This window comes from Lycium barbarum, chromosome 6 (assembly GCF_019175385.1).
Source record: "Lycium barbarum isolate Lr01 chromosome 6, ASM1917538v2, whole genome shotgun sequence".
Classification (NCBI taxonomy): domain Eukaryota; kingdom Viridiplantae; phylum Streptophyta; class Magnoliopsida; order Solanales; family Solanaceae; genus Lycium; species Lycium barbarum.
The window spans coordinates 30,879,691-30,898,630 of NC_083342.1; positions in this window are offsets into that span (position 1 = coordinate 30,879,691).

The following is an 18,940-nucleotide window of genomic DNA, read 5'->3' on the forward strand; positions in this document are numbered from 1 at the left end:
CACCCATAAACAAGACTCTACTGGACACGGCTCGTAGACAAACCCCTAGGACCGAACTGCTCTGATACCACTTCTGTCACGACCCGACTAGGGGCCGTGACGAGTACCCGATACTTGTACCGAGCACTCCTTATCTATCATATTACCTTTACCTCTTAGCAACCCGTGTAAACAGAGCCATATTTTTTTTCTGAACCTTAACATTAGCAGCGTCACCGTAAACATAAGTAGTAAGCTTTCCGCTATCGCGTTATCCCGGGACGCGAACAATTCAAAATACAATACATCTAACTGTACATAGCTGACTGTGCATATCTGTCTACGAGCCTCTAGACATAGTACACTTATACATAGAAAGAGCCGAGTACTGTCGTGCCCGAATATACATGCACAAAATAGTACCGCTGGAGTGAGGCTCCGAAACAACTGGAGCGCTGTCAAGTACGGCTGGTAGAGCTTCTAAGGATCACGTCCACCTGTCTGCTGACCTGCGCGGCATGAAACGCAAGGTCCACAAGAAGGGACGTCAGTACGAATAGTGTACCGAGTATGTAAGGCATGGAAAATAATACAAGCAGTAACATAGAGTGCGATTAATAATATCATGGAGTCATTAGACATATAACGAGGCAAGAAAGTAACCTGTACATAGGAAGGCCCCTTTTCAGGCCGGCTGTCATGTAGGCTTGTCTTTTCATCTTTGAAACGTTTCTTTTCATAGGCATAGGAATTATCATTTATATATTACTTATTCTCGTATACAGAAAATAGTACAATTCAGTAAACAGTATCTTTTACTCACATTTACAGACGCCGAATACATCGGCTCTCCCAACCCCCCTCCCCAACGGTGTCCCAACATATTATATCATACATATCATACATTATATATACAGACGCCGCGTACGGCTCTCCCATATCCCGCGTCCGGGCATCCCGCGTCCAAGATGGAATCCAGCTGAATCAGGTGGTGATATAACTGTGGCCCTTCCCCTTTCCCCATATACATATACATGTACATTTACTTCTCTCTTATACATATACATGTCCTATATACAATTACTTATCTTATATACATATACATATCCATACGCATATACCTGTATCATATAACCAGCATGCACGGGAGTCCAAGGAAAGTTACGCCCATCGGAGTGACATAAAGTCGGTAACCTCCGATTACATTATGGAGTACTTGTGATCGCTTTGTCTCACCTTGAAGGGACGAGTATTTTAAGGCGAGACTATCAACGGAGAATAGTATTACAGTAACCGTAGAATGAAATCGCGAGCATCATAGATGATAGTCATAGGCTTTGGAGTCTTAGAAAATAAAGTTAGAGCTAGGGAATATAAATACGATTCAAAAATAGTTTATCAATTTCATATTCACATTGAATCCTTAGCTTAAAAATCTTAGTCGTAGAATCGTTCTGGTCGTACTTATCATAGGTACATTCTCTTGTCTAACATTGTCATGATCATTATCATCATAGAAACATTCTCGTTAGAGTAGTCATAGTACTTGTCATTTGGTAACGAGATCGGAATCAAAGGTCCCCTTTGGATTCACTTCAAGTAAGCCAGCCAAGGCTACAGGAAAATCCGAGAGTAACGGGCCCACCTCGGGCCGGATGAGGTAGCGTATACGATTTACGTATGTTACGTGTCATAGCGTTACTTGTGAGGGTCTTAGGGTAATCGGGTCCCATTTATACAAGTTCTAAGGGTGTAGGAGGTTTTTCCAATAATTGGCACACTTTCTAGTTCAATTCTATTGAACAAAAAGTGGAATACTTTAGGTGCGGATTCCGGGGAACCGAGTTGTCCCCGAGGCTCGTACCCAACTTATTACAACTAAGACATGCCATAGAAAGAAGGGTGAAGCCTTACATACCTCTTTCCGCTCCTTTTGCTACTCCAAATTCACGTTGCAATCCCGTCAAAATCTGCAAATTGGTCATTTTTACCAAAACTCTCATTAGGACACTTAGAGTTAGAATCTTAAGGAAACACTTGGCTACCGAAATTTCGGCAGCATTTCCTCTGTAAATACACCATCCTCAACATTTACCTAGCAAGTTTTCAATCAACAACAACCCGGGAATTCAAACCCGGCCGAACCATCAATATAAATTCAACAATCACACTAGCAATTCACACATTCAATTCAAGGTACATTCCGACACCTCAATTAGCATTCTACTTCCTTCAAGACTTTCCAAACTCCAATAGAACAACAACAACCTTATAATACATATGTTCCAACAACATCATAGCAATGACATTACATGTCTTCCATACAAGAACATTATTTTCAATTTACACAATGTTCAAACAACCCACTTTATACACACTTCCGCCCGAATTTCACAATACCATCAAAGACAACCACACATTACTTTCTTCCACATTTATGAACTTCACTATCATTCTACACATTCACAACATCATTCATGCAATTATAAGAATTTAAGCTAATGTCAAATTAACTTCTTCGACGCTTCCACAACGATTACAACTTCGTTTTCATTATGGAATGCATAACGACAACAATCAAAGCACTACATAAAAATCGATCCGATTGTCCTACACAACATCACCATATTCGGCCACCATTATCAATAACACAACAAATACTAACTAGCACTTGCTCACCATTTCTTCATGTTTCAACACATATACACGACTATACATACAATATACACCACACGGCTACAACACAACATCAATATTTTCCTTGAATTTCATCCACTTTCACATACTATATCATATACCAACATCAAAAACATATAAAGAAGGGATTAAACCTTACCTCTTTCCTTGTTTCTTCAGTCTTTCCCACTTGACTAAAATTGTGAACTTGCAAGAATAAATGGCTTTCTTGTCTCAATAATTATACCATCTTAGAGAGGACTCTTGAATTAGTATAAATACTAGAAGAACATAATTTTTTTGGACCAAGATGGATGACTTCAATTTTTTTCTCCTTCTTCTTTCTTTGTCCGTGAGGCCTTCTCTCTTGCCCTCTATTTTTTTGTTTCTTGAATGTTCTTGAATAAGATGACCAATTGATGGATCATCTATTTAACTACACAAATTAGCCTTTAAATGGGCCTTGGCCCATGGCCCCCTTGGTCGGCCCCCTCTTGGGCCTTTTTCTTCATTTTTGTTTGTTTTTCCCCAAGCCCAATTATGTTTGGCTAGTTTTTGTAAGTCATGAAAACAATTTGTTTTTCCAATTTCCAAACTTGCCTTCGTCTTTCTCCATTTTCCACGAGTCATACCGCGAATTCCCCTTTTGCCCTTGACTTTTCTCATTATTTCCACTTCTAAATTTCTCATAAGCAACTCGTATGCTTAACAAAATAAAAATTATGGCCTTGCTTGTTGTCTTCCCGCGATTGTCTTGAATTGTCCAATTGCATAAAACGCGGGATATAACATGTACGTTCTGTATTCCGTCTGATATATGACATCATCTGAGTAATCTGTACGTTCTCTATACTGTCCGATATATGATATCATCTGAGTATTCAGTACGTTCTGTACTCCGTCTGACGTATGACCTTATCTGTGCGTTCTGTACGTGCCACACTCCTTCTGACATCTGGTATCGGTATGTGCGATCTGTGTCTGGAAAGTAAGTATGTCGGCATTCTGTATGCTCTGTATGATTTTGTTATGCTCTGTCTGATTTGTTCGGTCTGTATGATCTGTATTGGTCGGTATGGTCTGTGTCGGTCTGTATGGTCGGTATTGGTCTGCATGATCTGTGTCTGAGAAGTAAGTAATTCGACAATCTGGATAATATGCTCACCCTTGGTACCGTTTGTTTCGATTATGGTTCTGCTTCTGTATTCTATGTCTTACATACTCAGTACATATTCCGTACTGACCCCCGGTTCTTTGGGGGCTGCGTTTCATGCCGCGCAGGTACTCCCAGACGAGACAAGGACGCTATAAAAGATATTTCAGCAGTGGTGGCGAACTCCATTTGCTCCTGGAGGACTGCCAAGTCAGTGTATGGTATATGTGTTATGGTTTCTGTATGGTATTAGAGACTTTGCAGACAGCGTCGTGGTTATAGTATGTCAGTCTGTAAGCGGCTCCGTCAGCCGATATGTCGGTCTGTGTTATGCATTGAATTTTGTATGACTATAGATTTGTTCGCTTGGAAGCTTCGAGAAAGAACATTTCTGAAAGAAAGAAAAAAAAATTTACTATGTATTTTATCTGATTTGATTTAAAAGTTTGACGTAACTTTATGTGCAGCAAGAGTCTGAGGGTTCGCTCGGCCCTAAGTAAGGGTCGGGTGCCCATCACACCCTAGTAAGGTCGGGGTGTGACATTACGTAATCATATACATACTCTATACATATTCATATACATATATTCTGCCCGACATCATAAGCTCGGGGTCTTATTATAGCCCTTCATAGGCACACATACATATAATAGCTCATGAACAGCTTTAGCATCGTTTCATTCTCATCATCATTTCTATCATTATCATTATCGTTATGTCTACCTTATGGGCTTACTCGTCATGCGAGGAACTTAGTACAATCGTAGCATGCCTAGCATCGTGAGGTTACTAGCTCAGAAGATCAATCATTTGAAGAAGTCGTAGGCTTATAGAAGATTTAGACGTTTGGCCAAAGAACCATGCCTTATGAAAAAAGGGTTAGCCTTACATACCTTTTCGTTCGACTATATAACACTTGCATGTTCCCTTTCAACGCTTGCGTTTATACCTTCATTAAGGTCATACTATCGTTAGAATCGTCAACTAGCATAAATGGCTAAAACTAGAGAAAATTGTACAGCATCTCCTTTATTTATAAAACATTCCTCCATATCGTAATTCAACTCCCAAACATCAACAATACATTTACAATATCATAACAATAGCCTTTAGTCATCTACATTATCCATATTCTCAATTCACTTCCAATTTTCCATATTCAAGACCATAACACACGATTTCGTCCATTCACATACAATGCATATTTCATGATCTTAACGTCATTTATAACCCATTCATGTCACAACACAACAACAATCATGATTCAATTCAAACTATTTCTCAAAACGTCACTATTCATCATTCATGACCCATTTTGCTATACTCTTCTAAAATCCAAGCATTTCAACTTCCAAATACCTTAAACAACATATAAATATCATAAATCTTACCTTATATGTTGTAGGAACAATACTTAGTTGATAATACTCCACTTGAGCAAAAACCCTAGTTTATCTCCAATGAGATTTCTTGACTTGAATGATCTTTAATGGGTTTGCTTACACTTGATTCACTTGTTTTGTGTTGTTGATCACTAAAAACCCTTGAAAACTTGTGGAATATGTGTAGAGAGATGTTTTAGAGAGAAGGGGTGTGAAGTAGAAAATGAAATGAAATAACCTTGGTCCCTTACATTTATTGAACAAAATCTGTCCCGACCAACTATACTGACCAACATACGGTCCGTATAAATTGTACGGGCCGTATGTTTGGTCGTACAATTGGTCCATAAAGTTTGTCCAATCTGGGTTGATTATACGGTCCCAAACATACGGACCATATAAATTATACAGCCAGTATGTTTGGCCGTATAATCCCCAGTGATTCTGAAGTTCGTTTCTTCGTCTCGTTTGATCTCCAATCCTTATGGAACCTTCTTAACACTTGATCAACACTTCAATACCAATCCAAGGGACGTTATCACTTTTCTCCAAGACATCATTAAGTTCTCGCTAACTCGTTACTCGTATTTCCTTTCCGATACTTATCAAATACTTTGCCTTCTCTTGGCAATCCTCCTCCCCCATCTCTAACATCTTTGAACTCTCACCTAGAATCATCGAATGTCATTGCTCGCTCATGAAAACATCATATACTCATACTCCTTACTAGTTCATTCACTTGCGTACCAACGGAAGATTTTCTGAGGTGTAACAAATCTCGTCTGGCTTGAACCACCCTTGTTCTGGGAACTAGAAACTCTAAAACGCTGAATTGGCCCTAAACAAGCAGATCTATCAACCCTGGGTCCAGGAAGCTATGGAGGCGCACTAGCTATTGAGCGAGCTGAGTGCCTAGAGAATTGCTACCTCGGGGTTCCTCTAGACTCATGATCAAACCCTAAAAACCTAACCCTCTTTCTCCAACTTTTGTCACCATGGCCCCAATCCTACCGCTGATCTTGAGCGGCTACTAACTGGGTCAGCAAAAGGATGGCCCTGCCTCATCTCCTGGCTTGAGGCATCTGGTGGAGGAACTGGGGGTGCTGGAGCTAAGGTTGAGACTCCCCTTTGCTCCCCTACAATGGGCGAAGTATGGGAAAACTGAAATAGGGCCCCACTTTGGGGCTCGCCCTCCTCCATATCCATAGGAGGCTCCCGTTCAGTCCTCTCTTCGACCACTATCTTGCCCTTCTGGGATGCTGTAGCTTTTCCTTTTATCAACTTTGCTGAAAACATAACGCACAGTTAGGGAAAAGGGAATCCTTATAATATAGCTATATCGCGCGATCTATGAAGAAGAAAAATGGTCATCATTCCTAAATGCCCCGTACCCTCTTTTTTATAAGCGTGGCGCGTTTCACACCCATAAAAAAGACTCTACTGGACACGGTTCATAGACACACCCCAGGACGGAACTGCTTTGATACCACTTTTGTCACGACTTGACTAAGGGGCCATGACGGGTACCCGGAGCTGACTATCGAGCACAGTATATCCTTCTAGCTATCATAATCATCTGACACAAACATAATTCTCAAAGTAAACTTACTATGAAATGATTACTAACATCTCCCAATTTATACATATAATTATGGGTAGGCCCACAAGGCTACAAAAATGATGTACAGAATATGCACTGATGAGACCACATAACATCTACTACCCACACATATATATCTTCGAGCCTCTAACTGGAGCGTTGAACATGAGGATAGGACAGGACCCCGCTGTGCCCTCAATATGTACACAAAAGAATGTACTAATAAGCGGCGACACCAGAGTAGTGGAGTGCTCCTGTACAGCTGCTGGTAAGGCTCTTAGGTGTCTGAGCCGTCTCCCTGTCTACCTGTGGGCATGAGCATAGAGTCCATAAAAGAAAGGACGTCAGTACGATAATGTACTGAGTATGTAAGGCGTATATGATAACATAATAAGGAAGTATAGAAAGCATGAGAAGATAGGATAACTGTAACTGTTTGCCTCTTGAGGCAGAATCATTCATGCTCACTTTTACCCTTAAAACAAATCACAGATACATACATAACTATCTGAATCAATAACATCATTAGCCCACGTCCGGGGGAATCATCTCACGCCACCCACTAGTGGTGCTGTCATCATCATCCATAAGCCGCCCGCCTTAGCGGTTCTGCCTGTGCCATATAGACATGGTGTAATCATTATCATATACTTAACATAAAGTATGCATAAGAGCTCAAGTAAAACTGTAACTCCATCGGAGTGACGTAAGGTCGGTAACCTCCGATTACATTATGGAACATCATGGTCATCATGTCTCACCTTGAAGGAACTAGCATTATAAGATGAGGCCATCAATAATGAATAGCATCAAGAAATCATGTAAAGATCATTAACATCATAATAGTATCATATCATAAGCTTTAAAAATCTTTGGACATAGAATCATCATTATCGTAACCCATCCCTTATCTGTATCTCATGAGAAGCTCTTAATGATCATGGACTTGTAACTTTCGGAATGTAATAAAGTCATGAAAAGATAGGGGAAATCATGTTATAGGAATTATGCCTTAGAAAAGAAGGGACTGGCCTTACATACCTTCACGTCTCCTTAACAATTAGCGTTCTCCTTCTAATCTGATGATTCTACATTCAAGAGAATTCGTACGAAGATTAGATTACTGGAAACATACTTAGGCCTCAACTAAAACAACTAAGGGCTAACAAAAATTGGCCAGCGTTTCTGTCACGACCTAACCGGAGGGCCGCGACGGGCACCCGGTGCTAGCCCACCCGGGCACCTCTTAACATATCTTTACATTTACATCTAGGTGAGCCATATATAAAATCATACATTTCTATTCATCAATCATACTAATCCCATTGGACAATAATACCTTTATATCAACATTAGCAACTATGCCCATATCAATGTACATAAGCCGACGAAGCTATCAAAATGACGTCCAAAATATAGGTCGACAAGGACAAACACATCTAACCATATACACATGTCTACGAGCCTCTAAGGAAAGTATGTCATATCATATAGGCGGGACAGGACCCCGCTATGCCCATAAATATATACACAAAAGAATGAGCACCAAAAGCTTTAGCTCCGAAAGAAATGGAGCTCCGCTATGTAGTCCCTGAGTAATGTAGCTATGAATCAAGTCTGTCTCCCTAGCCACCTGCTGGCATGACGTAGCGTTTACAAACAAAAGGACTTCAGTACGAAGAATGTACTAAGTATGTAAAGCATGATCAATATCAATATAAAAGCATAATAAGCAACATAAGAAATAGCATATGATGGCAGATAGTAGCATCATCGTCATAAGCACTTACATACCTTTCATAGGGACTTTCCATTTCTAATGTGAGATTTTGTACATACCTCCGTATTCATATCCGTACTCATATCCGTACTCACTTACATTTCGTATCCATAGTCATATTCATATACGTATTCTTATTCATATTCGTATTCATACTCATATCTATATCATATACATATCCACAGCATATACCTAACATTTACATAGCATGCCCGACCACGAAGGCTCGGTGTTTCACGTACCCGACCATGGCTAGGCTCGGTTATCATACGTACCTAGCCAACAAAGGCTTCAGGGTTACACATACCTGGCCGTACCAAGGCTTCAGGGTTATCCGTACCCAACTGCGGAGGTGCGCGCGGTTACATAAATATATACATTCTACCCGGCCTTATAAGCTCGGGGTTCCATAATAGTCATACATAGGCACATATACATAATAGCTCATAAGCATATTTAGCATCATTACTACTATCATCGTTATCATCATCGTCATTACCATTATCGTTATTCATTACATCTATCCTTTTAGGATTATTCATCATACGAGGAATCTAGTACAATCGTAATACATATCGTGAATTATAAGCTTTGTAGCCTTTTGAGGATAGAATCATTTGGAGAGCGTCATAGGCTCATAGAAGAGTAGATATTTGGCCAAAGAACCATGCCTTATGAAAGAAGGGTTAGCCTTACATACCTTCCCGTTCAACTATTCTACACTTGCACGTTCTCCTTCCATGCTTACGTTTCTACCTTCATTAGAGTTATACTATCATTAGAAAATCGATGGCTAGCATACACGACTAAAACTAGAGAAAAATTGGACAGCATCTCCTTTATTTATACGACTTACTCCATATCATATATCAACTCCCAAACGTCAATAATAAATTCACAATATCACAACAATAGTCTTTATTTATCCACATTATCTATATTTCTCAATTCATTTCCAATCACCCATATCCATGGTCATAACACACGACTACGTTCATTCATATACATTGCCTATCCCATGTTCTTCATATCATTTATAACATATCCATATCACAACACATCAATAAGCATGACTCAATTCAAGCTATTACTCAAAATGGCACTATTTCCCCATTCATGACCCATTTTTCTATATCGTTCCACAATCCAAGTGTTTCAACTTTCAAATACCTTAAAAAACATGGAAATGCCATAAATCTTACCTTAGATGTTGTAGGGATGAACCTTGGGTGAAAACACCTCACTTGAGCAAAACCCTAGTTTCAACTTCACTTGAATTCCTTGCCTTGGATGAACTTTAATGGGTTTCTTACACTTGTTTCACTTAGATTGATGTTGTTGATCACTAATATCTCTAAATTCTTATGGGAGAAGTGTAGAGATATGTTTTAGATAGAAGGGGTGTGAAAGGAAATGAAATGAAATAAGACTTGGATCCCTCATTAAATACACCAAATCTGTCCCGACCAGTTCTACGGACCAACATACGGTCCGTATAAATTATACTGACCGTATGTCTGGCCGTAGATTTGGTCCAGAGTGGGGAGCCAATCTGGGCTGATTATACGGTCCAACATACGGTCCGTATGTTTTATACGGCCAGTATGTTTGGCCGTATAATCCCCAGTTTTCTGAAGTTCGTTCTCGTCGACTCGTTTGATCTCCAATACTTATGGAACCTTCTTATCACTTGTTTATCACCTCATTAACAATATAAAGGATGTTATAACTCTTCTCCAAAGCATTAATAAGTCCTTGTTAACTTGTTACTCGTAATTCCTTTTCGATACCTATCGTAAGCCTTGCCTTCTCTTGGCAAACTTTCGTCCCTTATCTCGAACGTCTTTGAAATTTTAATTAGGGTCATCAAATGTCATTCCTTACTTATCGAAATACCGTATACTTCGTGCTCTTCATTAATCTATTCACTGTGCATCAACGGAATGTTTTCTGAGGTGTAACATTTTTCCCCCCTTTAGAACATTCGTCCTCGAATTTAAGGTTCTCGGGGATTTTATAAAAATTTCTCCAGAGTTTCCCCTATAATATGGCACTACCATCCTGTCACAACAGCCCATAATAACAATGCCTCACAGGGCCACAACATAATAGCAATAGAGTTTGGCCACACACGACCCAAAAGCATAAAAGGAAAGCATACATACCTTATGATCTTGACGTCTCATCTTGGATCTCTTCTAGGGGCTGAAATAAATGCGGGTACTTGGACCTCATAATTTCTTCCGCTTCCTATGTCATTTATTCTCGTTTGTTGTCTCTCCATAAAACCTTAACTGAGGCTATTTCTTTGTTTCTAAGCCTCCGTACTTTCCTATCTAGTATGGCAATGGGTACCTCTTCATAAGTCAACTTCTTTGTCACTTGAACATCATTTACTGGCACGATCCTAGTGGGATCTCCAACACATTTACGAAGCATCGAGACATGGAAAACTGGGTGAACTGACTCTAAATCAGCAGGTAGATCTAACTCATAGGCCATTTTGCCTACTTTGCACACAGTCTCATAAGGCCCAATGTATCGGGGACTAAGTTTTCCCTTTTTGCCAAATCTCATTACACCCTTCATTGGTGACACTTTCAAGAATACCCAATCTTTCACTTGGAACTCTAAGTCCCTTCGACGATTATCCGCATAGGACTTTTGACGACTTTGGGCTGCTAATAATCGATCTTGTATGAACTTGACTTTCTCTATGGCTTGATGGACCAAGTCTGGCCCTATCAATTTAGTCTCTCCTACCTCGAACCACCCAATTGGGGATCTACACTTTCGCCCATGTAAAGCCTCATACGGTGCCATTTGAATGTTAGAATGATAACTATTGTTATAAGCAAATTCAGTGAGTTGCAAGTGATCATCCAAATTACCTCCAAAATCTATCATACATGCCCGTAACATATCCTCAAGAGTCTGAATTGTACGTTCAGCTTGTCCATCAGTCTGCAGATGAAATGCCATGCTAAAGCTCACTTGGGTCCCTAAAACCTCTTGGAAGGACTTCCAAAAATTAGCTGTAAACTGAGTCCCTCTATCAGAGATAATAGATGATGGGACACCATGGAGTCGCACTATCTCTTTAACATAAAGCTTTACATAATCTTCCGTCACATATGTCGTTCTGACTGGTAAGAAATGAGCTGACTTCATGATTCTATCCATAATCGCCCATATAGAATCATACTTACGTCGAGAACGGGGTAAGCCTGTAATGAAGTCCACGTTAATTACTTCCCACTTCCAAGTTGGAATTTCTATAGCTTGTAGCAATCCGCCTGGCTTTTGGTGCTCGATTTTCACTTGTTGACAGTTGGGACATTGAGCTACGAATTCCGCTATATCTTTCTTCATCCCATTCCACCAATATATAAACTTAAGATCATAGTACATTTTCATTGCTCTAGAGTGGACAGAATAACGGGAGCAATGGGCTTCTCTCAATATTTGGTGGCGTAAACCTGCCACATCAGGAACACATAATCTGTCTCGGCATCGGAGAACTCCGTCTCCTAAAATCTCAAATGATGACCTCTCCTTCTGAGGGAGTGCATCTATGTAATGCATTAGCATGGAATCTTCGTATTGTCGCTCTTTCACTTCCGCTACTAGCGACGAGACTGCTGAATTCTGAATGGTAGTTCCTCTGCTACCTAAGTCCACTACTCAAACTCCTAGGCTAGCTAACTGCTGGAGCTCACGAGCCATTTCTCTCTTCTCTGGTCATACATCATACAAACTTCCCATAGATCTACGACTAAGAGCATCAGCCACAACATTTGCCTGTCCGGGGTGATATAGGATATCAACATCATAATGCTTTAGCAATTCCAACCATCGTCATTGCCGCAAATTCAACTCTTTCTGCTTGAAGATATACTGAAGACTCTTATGATCTGTGTAAACATCCACATGGACACCATATAAATAATATCTCCACATCTTTAATGCATGAATCACTGCAGCCAATTCTAGATCATGGGTTGAATAATTTTCTCATGCTTCCGTAATTGCCTTAAAGCATACACAATCACCTTACCAAGTTGCATCAACACACAGCCTAGCCCAATGCCTGAAGCATCGCAATAAACAATATAACCTTCCAATCCCTCTGGAAGTATCAGGATGGGGGCAGAATTTCACGACCCGACTAGGGGCCGTGATGGGTACCCGGAGCTAACCACCGAGCACCACTCATTTCCTTACTCGTCATAGTGATTATACACTTCTTTACCATTCAGATACTCATAATCATAAGACAACCATTTTTCATTTGAAAACATGATTAATTTAATATACATAAGCCCTTCGGCTATCAAAATAATTATATATACAATCATAGTAGTACCGTGAGGCCATACTACCCACACATACATATCTACGAGCCTCTACTGGAGTACTAGACATATAGACGGGACAAGACCCCGTCATGCCCAAAATACATATACATATATATATATATATATACATACACAAAAGGATAAATCCAATTAGCACCTCCGGAATAATGGAGTGCTCCTGTAAAACTGCTGATAGTCCCTATAGATCTGCGCCGTCTCCCTTTCTACCTGTGGGCATGAACACAGCGTCCAAAGAAAACGGACGTCAGTACGAATATTGTACTGAGTATGTAAGGCATGAAAGAAATAAACATGATAGAGAAATCATAAGTCATAAGGTGAAGGCAAAACCTGCGTGACCTTTAAGGACGAATACATTTCATACCTATGTCATATTTATATAATCGTAGTACATGAGTCATCATAGCGTATACATCTAAGTCACAAAATTCCTCGTCGTAGTACCGTATCTGTTCATATACATAAAACATTATCTGTATTCGGCCACGTAGTGGCTCGACATCATCCGTATTTGGCCACGTAGTGGCTCGACAATATCCGTATTCGGCCACGTAGTTGTCATGACCCGGCTAGGGGCCGTGACGGGTACCCGGGGCTAACCGTCGATCACCGCTCGTATTATTACTTCCTAGGCTTATTTAACAATCATTTATCCGATTCATGCTCAATTTATAATAAAAACCCATTTTTCATTTAGCGACAAAATCTTTTATACACATGAACCTTTAGGCTAGAAAAATAATAGACGGGTATATATGTTTACACAATGACCATGCCATGAGACCACATGACCCACATTGAGTATCTACGAGCCTCTATGAGATGACATCTACAATTGTACACAAAATAATCATCATTGGCACCTCCGGGACAATGGAGGGCTTTCAGTCAGCTAGCAGCCTCTAAGATTCCGGAGCAAGATCTCTTCCCTGTCTACCTGTGGGCATGAACACAATGTCCAAAGAAAATGGACGTCAGTACAAATATTGTACTGAGTATGTAAGGCAGGAATGAAATAAACAAGCATAATAGAAAGATCTTGAGTCATGAGGCAAAGATATAACCTGCACCAGTGTCATAGGAAGTCGTATTACTTACATATATCATATTCACATAATCATAGCATACATGTCATCACATCCCATACACTATCATATACGTCATATACGTCATCACATACATCCTTACACCACAATCTGCATCGTCACCCGCGTCCGGGTAACCCTCATATGCCGCCCACTAGTGGCGATCATGCCCGGCCCTATCTGCTCAGTGTAAACATAGCAGCCCGCATTAGTGGTGACATGCCCTGTCATATAGGCGCGGGGGAATCATACGCATAGCGGTGACATGCCCGGCCATATAGGCGCGGTAGAATCATACCATCACAAAACCAATCATAACACATCACTATTATATGTCTCATGCCATAGCATCATGTTATCACTATTTTAGTATCCCATAATCGTATTACAAGTTAGCATTATTCATCATCTTATTTTCATAGCATACATTAGCATTAAGAGCACATATTAGGCTTTAAGGCAGCCACACTATGTCGGGGTGACGTAAGGTCGTGAACCCCCGATTGTCTTATGGACATTCATGAGTATCATGCCTCACCTTGAAGGAAATAAAGTATGAGGCGAGCGTTAACAATAATAACATCATTAGCATTGTAGGAATATCGTGTCACAAGTTCTTGAATTTCTATACTTTAGCTAATTGTTACTATTATCATGCTTTTAGACGATTCGATGTATAGAAGGACTCATAAGCGTCATCTTATAGAAGAATTGTGGAAAACTTGAAGGATTCATGCCTTTTTGGAAGAAGAGTTAAGCCCCACATACCTTTCTCGTTTAAGCAATATAGCATTCACTTGTTCTCATTCAATGTCACGTCTTTACCTTCAAAGACAGGATTCGTACTAACATTAGTTAACCAACTATAAGAACGCACTACTGTTTCTAGAGAAAATTGGGCAGCACTTCCTTTGTTTATACTACTTTTCCCCTCTTCCATATCAACTCCCAACACTTGCGGCAACAATCACAATATAGAAATCAATAATCATCATTCATATACAATAACCATGATCTACCATTTCTCTTCATTTTTCCCAAATTTATGGTTGTAGGTTCGCTATCGTATTTTCCCACATATCACACTTATCTCATGGTACACATGTCATTTATAACGTATTCATACTCACAACACACTAACATTCATGATTCAATTCAACTACCATTCACTTATGGCACTATTCACTCATGGATGACCCATTTGCTATGCTTTTCTACAATTCGGGTATCTTAACCTTCCAATACCTTAAAAAACATGAAATGGTCATGAAACTTACCTTGAATAAAGGTTGAACAAGTCTTGAGTGGAGTTTCTCCTCTAGCACCAAAACCCTATCTCACCTCTTTTGGTTTTCTTTGTTGAAGATGAACTTTACTTGGGTTTCACACTCTTGTTTTCATGAACTTGGTGTTGTTGATCATGGATTCCCTTGGATTTTTCTTTTTGTTGAAGAGTAGAGAAGGTTCTAGAGGTCTCTTGAAGTATGGAGTGAGAGTGGAATGAAATATGAAATGAAAAAGGGGTCCTTATAATTAAATTAAAAGCTGGCCGACTATCATTATACGGACCAACATACGGTCCGTACTATTTATGCAGACCGTATGTATGGGCGTACATTTGGTCCAGAATGTTGTCTTCCTCTTGGCCAATTATACGGTCCAACATACGGCCAGCATAATTTATACGGACCGTATGTTTGGTCGTATAATGCCAACTGAAGCGATTTCCGTTTTCGTCGACTCGTTTGATCTCCGATCCTTATGGAACCTTCTTAACACTTGTTTAACACTTCAATATCAATCTTAGGGACACTATTACACTTCTCTAAGACGTCATTATGCCATTATGGACTCGTTGCTCGAAATTCTTATCCGATACGCCACCATATGATTCGCTTTCGTTAACAACTTTCTTTCCTTGCATTGTATGCCTTTAAAATCTAGTCGAGGGTCATCTAATACGCTTTCTTACTCGTCACCACATCGCCTACGCTATGTACTTCATTAGCCTATTCACTGTACCTGTGCGGGGGATTTTCCAAGGTGTAACATTCTTCCCCCCTTTTTGGAACATTCGTCCTCGAATGTTAAACACTCGAAATTCTACGAAAATTTTGCCAGAGTTTCTCCTGCAACTTGGCACTACCAACCTGTCACAACAACCCATAATATCATCGCCTCACAGGGTTACATCACAATAGCAACATATCTATGGTCACACATGACCAAAAGCATAAAAATTAAAGTATACATAGCTTACCTCATCGGCGTTTCGTCCTGGATCTCTCCTGGGGGTTGGAATAAGTGCGGATACTTAGTCTTCATACTCTCTTCCGCTTCCCAAGTCATTTCTTCCCGATTGTTGTTCCGCCACAACACTTTGACTGAAGCTACCTCTTTATTTCGAAGCTTTCGCACTTGCCTATCTAAGATAGCAATAGGCACCTCTTCATAAGTTAGCTTTTCCGTTATTTGCACATCATCTATCGGGACAATATTTGTGGAGCATTGAAACGTGAAAGACTGGACGGACTGATTCAAGCTCCGAAGGCAATTCCAATTCATATGCTACCTGTCCCACCTTGCGGATGATTTTGTAGGGTCCAATGTATCTAGGACTTAGTTTCCCTTTCTTACCAAATCTCATCACCCCTTTCATTGGTGATACTTTCAAAAATACCCAATCATTAACTTGAAACTCCAAGTCTCGTCGGCGGTTGTCCGCATAGGACTTTTGGTGACTTTGGGCCGTCAACAACCGATCTCGAATCACCTTGACCTTTTCTACTGCTTGTTGAATCAATTCAGGGCCCACTAATGGTGCTTCTCTTATTTCGAACCATCCGATTGGAGATCTACATTTCCTTCCATATAATGCTTCATATGGAGCCATTTGTATACTAGAATGATAGCTATTATTGTATGCAAATTCGATAAGGGGTAAATGCTCATCCCAACTACCACCGAAATCCAGTACACATGCTCGTAGCATATCTTCTAAGGTTTGAATAGTGCGCTCGGCTTACGCATCGGTCTGTGGATGAAATGTCATGCTTAACTTCACTTGCATGCCCAAACCTTATTGAAATGACTTCCAGAACTTACCTCTGAACTGTGCTCCTCTATCCGTGATAATAGACAGTGGGATACCATGGAGTCGCACGATTTCTTTAAGATACAGCCTTGCATAGTCTTCTGCTGAGTACGTGGTCCTAACTGGCAGAAAATGGGCTGCTTTCGTCAACCTATCCACGATCACCCATATAGAGTCATGTTTACCACGAGAACTGGGTAATCCCACGATGAAATCCATGTTGATCACTTCCCATTTCCAGGTAGGTATTTCTATCGCTTGCAATAAGCCTCCCGGCTTTTGATGTTCAGCTTTTACTTGTTGGAAAATTAGGCACTGTGTTACAAATTCCTCTATGTCTATCTTCATGCCACCCCACCAATACATCATCTTGAGGTCACGATACATTTTGGTTGAACCTGGGTGAATGGAATATCGAGAGCAATGTGCTTCTTCTAGAATTTGTCGGTGCAATCCCGCCACATTCAGCACACACAACCTGCCTCGGTATCTAAGAATTCCATCAATAGAAACTTCAAACGGAGACCCTTCTTTCCCATGGGATGCGTCTCTGTAACGACATAACTGAGGATCTTCATACTGCCATTCCTTCACTTCCATATCCAAGGACGAAATTGTGGAATCTTTGATACTAATACCTGCATCACCCGAATCAATTACACGCACTCCAAGATTAGCCAATCGATGAAGTTATTGAACCATCTCTTTCCTTTCCGGAGGGATTTCACATAAACTGCCCATTGATCGGCGGCTAAGTGCATCGACTACTACATTCGCCTTTCCGGGGTGGTATAAAATGTTCACATCATAATCTTCTAACAATTCTAACCACTGCCTCTGTCGCAAGTTCAACTCCCTTTGCTTGAAAATGTACTGAAGACTTTTGTGATCTGTATAGATATCAACGTGCACACCATACAAATAATGTCTCCACATTTTCAGGGCATGAATAACCGCAGCCAATTCAAGATCATGCGTTGGATAATTCTTCTCATATTTCCACAATTGTCTCGAAGCATATGCAATAACTTTACCATGCTGCATCAATACGTATCCTAATGCCACACTGGAAGCATCACAATACACAACATAGCCATCTGGCCCTTCTGGAAGTGTTAAACCTGGAGCTAAGGTCAATCTGTTTTTCAACTCTCGGAAACTACGTTCGCAAGCATCATCCCATTGAAATTTAGCTGACTTCTGGGTTAGCTTCGTCAATGGGGCTGAAATAGATGAAAAGCCCTCTACAAACCTTCTATAATAGCCTGCCAAACCCAGAAAACTACGAACTTCTGTAGTCGTCGTAGGCCTTGGCCAAGTCTTCACTCCTTCAATTTTCTGAGTGTCGACTCGAATACCATCATCGGAAATAACACGGCCCAGAAATGTCACAGAATTTAGCCAAAACTCGCACTTTGAAAATTTTACATATAGCTCCCGGGATTGAAGAATACCAAGAACAATCCTTAGATGATCTGCATGTTTCGATTCCGTGCGAGAATACACCAGAATATCATCAATAAATACTATCACAAATATATCCAAGAGAGGCCTAAATACGTTGTTCATTAAATACATGAATACAGCCGGGGCATTAGTCAACCCGAATGGCATCACTCAAAATTCATAGTGGTCATATCTCGTTCTGAAGGCCGTTTTGGGAATATCCACTTCTCTAACTCTTACCTGATGGTAGCCCGACCTCAGGTCGATCTTTGAAAACCACTTGGCACCTTGCAGTTGATCGAATAAATCATCAATCCTTGGAAGGGGATATCTGTTCTTTATCGTCACTTTGTTCAATTGCCTATA